Source organism: Bos javanicus, chromosome 1 (assembly GCF_032452875.1).
Source record: "Bos javanicus breed banteng chromosome 1, ARS-OSU_banteng_1.0, whole genome shotgun sequence".
Lineage (NCBI taxonomy): Eukaryota > Metazoa > Chordata > Mammalia > Artiodactyla > Bovidae > Bos > Bos javanicus.
This window is the reverse complement of record NC_083868.1, coordinates 84,523,169-84,528,130: the sequence shown is the minus strand read 5'-3', so window position 1 is coordinate 84,528,130 and position 4,962 is coordinate 84,523,169. Positions and strand designations below refer to the sequence as shown.

The following is a 4,962-nucleotide window of genomic DNA, read 5'->3' as shown; positions in this document are numbered from 1 at the left end:
CCCTGTCTATACAGTAAATCTTTATTGCTTATCTACTTTTAATTTAACAGTTTGTATCTGTTAATCTCATGTTCCTAATTTTTCCCTCCCACTTCCTCTTTGGTAACTATAAGTTTGTTTTCTATGCCTATAAGTTTATTTCTGTTTTGTATATAGATTCATTTGTATTATTTTTTATCCCACATAAAGTGATATCACATATTATTTGTCTTTCTCTGTCTGACTTACTTCACTTAGTATGATAATCTCTAGGTCCATCCATGTTGTTGCAAATGACATTATTTCATTCCTTTTTATGGCTGAGTAATATCCCATGTTGTGTGTATATATGAAAGTGAAAGTGAAGTCGCTCAAGTCGTGTCCAACTCTTTGTGATCCCATGGACTGTAGCCTACCAGGCTCCTCCCTCCATGGGATTCTCCAGGCAAGAGTACTGGAGTGGATTGCCATTTCCTTCTCCAAGGGATCTTCCTGACCCAGGGATCGAACCTGGGTCTCCTGCATTCCAAGCAGACGCTTTAACCTCTGAGCCACCAGGGAAGCCCATATGTGTGTATATATATATATATATATATATATATATATATACACACAACATCTTCTTAAACCAATCAACAGTTGTTGGGCATTTAAGTTGTTTCCATATCTTGGCTATTGTAAGTAGTGCTGCTATGCACATTGGGTGCATTATCTTTTCAAATTAGAGTTTTTGTCTTTTCTGGATATATGCCCAGGAGTGGGATTGCAGGATCATATATTAGCTCTAGTTTTAGTTTTTTAAGGAATTTCCATACTTTTTTCCTTAGTGGCTGCACCAATTTATATTTCCAACAATAGTGTAAGAGAGTTCCCTTTTCTCCACACCATCTCCAGCATTTATTATTTGTAGACTTTTTAATGATAGCCATTCTAACTGGTATGAGGTAATACCTCATTATGATTACGATTTGCATTTCTCTAATAATTAGTGATGTTAAGCATCTTTTCATGTTGTCCATCTTTTCATATTGTCCATCTGTATATCTTCTTTGGGCTTCCCTCATAGCTCAGTTGGTAAAGAATCTGCCTGCAATATGGAAGACCTGGGTTCAATCCCTGGATTGGGAAGATCCCCAGAGAAGGGAAAAACTACCCATTCCAGTATTCTGGCCTGGAGAATTCCATGGACTGTATAGTCCGTGAGGTTGCAAAGAGCTGGACACTACTGAGAGACTTTCACTTTCACTATGTCTTCTTTGGGCAAATGTCTATTTAGGTCTTCTGCCCATTTTTTGATTGGGTTATTTGTGGTTTGTTTGTTTGTTAATTTTTTAATTGAGTCATATGAGCTGTTTGTATATTTTGGATATTAATCCCTTGTCAGTCATTTCATTTACAAATACTTTCTCCCACTCTGTAGATCGTCTTTTAGTTTTGTTGATGGTTTCTTTTTATGTGCAAAAGATTTTAAGTTTGATTTGGTCCCTTTTGTTTATTTTTGTTTTTAATTCTTTTGCCTTGGGAGACTGACCTAAGAATATATTGATATGATTTATGTCCAAGAAAGTATTGTCTATGTTCTCTTCTAGGAATGTTATGGTGTCATGTCTTATATTTTGGTCTTTAAACCATTTTGAGTTTATTTTTGTATATAGTATGAGGGACTGTCCTAATTTCATTGATTTATATGTAGCTGTCCAGCTTTCCCAATGCCATGTGTTGAAGAGACTGTCTTTTCTCCATTGTACACCTTTGCCTCCTTTGTTGAAGATTAATTGACAATAAGTGTGTGAGTTTATTTCTGGGCTTTTTATTCTGTTTCATTCATCTATGTGCCTGTCTTTGTGCCAATACCATGCTGTTTTGATTACTGTCACTTTGCAATATTGTCTGAGGTCTGAAAGAGTTATACTTCCAGCTTTGTTCTTTTTCCTCAGAATTACTTTGGCAATTCTGAGTGTTATATGGTTACACATAGATTTTAGGATTATTTGTACTAGTTCTGTGAAAAATGTCAAGGGTATTTTGATAGGATTCACATTAAATCTGTAGATTGTTTTGGGCAGTGTGGCCATTTTAACAATGGTATTTCTTCCAAAACAATAGCATGGAGTGTCTTTCCATTTCTTTGAGTTATCAACTTCCTTTATCAATGTTTTGTGGTTTTCAATGTATAGGTCTTTCACCTCCTTGATTAAGTTGATTCCTATATTGCTGGGGTATTTTTGGGTTTTTTTTAATTTTACACTTTTTGTTGTTGTTGTTGTTGCATTGGGTCTTTGTTGCTGTGCAAAGGCTTTCTCTAGTTGCAGTACACAGGCTTCTCATTGCAATGGCTTCTCTTGTTGTGGGGCACAGGCTCTAGGCTCAAGGGCTTCAGTAGTTGCAGCTCACGGGCTCTAGAGCACAATCTCAATTGTTGTGGCACACAGGCTTAGCTGCTCTGAGGCATGTGGAATCTTCCCTGACCAGAGATCGAACCTGTGTCCCCTGCTTTGGCAGGCAGATTCCCATCCACAGTACCATCAGGGAAGTCCTTTGGCATGATATTTAATGGGATTTTGTTCTGACATTTCATTGTTAAGAAATGCAACATATTTCTGTATATTAATCTTGTATTTTGCTACCTTGTTGAGTTCATTTATTAGTTCTAATAGTTTTTGTGTGGTGACTTTAGAGGTTTCTATATAGAGCATCATGTCATCTGCAAATAGTCACAGTTTTATCTCTTCCGTTCCAGTTTAAATACCTTTTTTAAATTTTTCGTATCTGGATTTCTTGTCTGTGGCTAATAGCCTCCCTTATTCTACTGTACACTGTTTAATGTGGTGGTGAGAGAAGGCTGTGATGAATACTAAAATATACCCTACTTTCATATATTACACCAGACTGATAGTGCTAGGAGAAACCTTAGAGAACACTTGGTTTTGCATCTTTGGTGTACTAGGAAACTAACTAAGACCCAGAGATGGGGGGTAAACATAAAGTTAATTTTATGAGAACTGAAGAGACACTTTAAAATGTGAACAAGGGGGCTTCTCTGGTGGCTCAGTGATAAAGAATCTGCCTGTCAATGCAGGAGACTTGGGTTCAATCCCTGGTCTGGGAAGATCCCACGTGCCACAGTGCAACTAAGCCAGTGAGCCACAACTGCTGAGCTCACGTGCCACAACTGTTGAAGCCCATGCACCCTGGAGCCTGTGTTCTGCAACAGGAGAAGCCACTGTAATGAGAAACCCAAGCACTGCAACGAGAGAGCTGTCCCTACCCACCACAACTAAAGAAAAACTCAAACAGCAATGAAGACCCAGCACAGCCAAAAATAAACAGATAACATTTTTTTAATAAAATGTGAATGGGGATCAAGCCTCTGCAAGACCACACGTGTTTATCTGTCAACAAATAGCACCTGAAAATCAGTCTTACCTAGAGATTCAACCGTCCAGACCAATTTGCCATGCCCTCCATGAAGACTCTGTTGTGCAGTTTCAAAAAGTAATCTCCCTTCAATCTGCTACTCACAGCTTCTTCTTACCTTAAAATAGTATTTTCTGAATTGAGATACACATAAGTCAAAGAATACATCGTATTTTGTATTTTGTATTTGAAAAAATATAGCTGGTATTTCAAGCTGTTGATTTCACGACCATTATTGTTCATAAGAAGACTATAGTTGATGTATCAGTGGTGTTCTACCTTATACAGCACATTTTTAACTTTAAGTATACAATTCAGAGATACCTGCAAAACTTTAAAATAGTCAAATTTACACACTGATGTAGTCACAGAAAAAAACTTTGACTGCTTTGGATATGGGCTTCCCTGGTGGCTCAGCAGTAAAGAATCCATCTGCAATGCAGGAGACACAGGAGACAGTAGTTTGATCCCTGGGTTGAAAAGGTCCCCTGGAGGAGGACATGGCAACCCACTATAGTATTCTTGCCTGGAGAATCCCATAGACAGAGCAGCCTAGCAGGCTACAGTCCATGGGGTCACAAAGAGCTGGACACAACTGAAGCAACTGAGCAGAAACACATGCTCTGGGTGTGTATGAAGATTTAAGAGAAAAATGTTGTAAAATTTTTAATTTTACAATCTCATTAATGCCAAGTTGTTGATCTCTTTGCTTTATTTAACTTTTTAGAGAGATGCAGCTCATTGCCTTCATTCAGTAATGTTCTCATGCTTCTATTTGCTTTGTAAGAAACTCCAAGTCTTTTCTCTAATCTTCAATCTGCCAAACTGTATACACAACTTGTGTTTGTGTTAAAAGATACTTGCTCATTTGAATATTCTAAATCTAACCCTCCGTGGCAAGTTTGCATTCTATATGCAAGATAAAGTGAATGGGCAGATCATAAAACGGGGGCTGTGAGGAACACTGCTTAATCATGGTGAATAAGATAGGTTTTGTTGTCTGAATTACCTTTTTTTAACTCAGCTGAAGATCTAGTTGTAATTTTTTTAATCTTATTAAACAGACACTTAAGGAAAAAACTTCAGATTTCCTTTTCTGGAAGTAAGAGGAGCTAATATTCTGAGAGGGCCTCCCACCAAAAAACAAGTAGATCCTGATAAGCCATCCTTTATTGCATGTCTATAGTTGTAAGAAAAAAAGGTAATTTTTCAGGATACTCTCTCCAAAAATAAATTTCAAGAATGCAGAATGATGCGCAGTATTAAGAAGGGAAAGGTAGAGTGGCCTAAAGGCATAAGCCAATATTAGAGCTTTGATAGCTGGACCAAGTCTTGGGCTAGAAGCTACTATAAGAGTTGAACTTGAGAATCCCACATTAAGCTGATCTCAAAGGAAACTGAAATGTTCCAGCTCAATGGTCTCCCTGTTGCCTAGCACAATTACAAATAAATATTCTCTTAAGAAAACTATCCCCATTGTATTACCAAAAGATCCATATTAAGAGAAAGCAAATATGGGCTCAAAACCAAAATCAGAAAATACACATGTAAAAAAGACACCATCAT

The 4,962-nt window shown here is 37.4% G+C and overlaps 1 non-coding gene across 1 annotated transcript; it reads right to left on the bottom strand.

Moving 5' to 3' along the window:
* Positions 1-467: 467 nt before the first annotated feature.
* On the bottom strand, positions 468-540 carry TRNAS-GGA (transfer RNA serine (anticodon GGA)). The gene has a single exon. It is a non-coding gene; the product is annotated as a tRNA-Ser (tRNA).
* Positions 541-4,962: the final 4,422 nt, after the last annotated feature.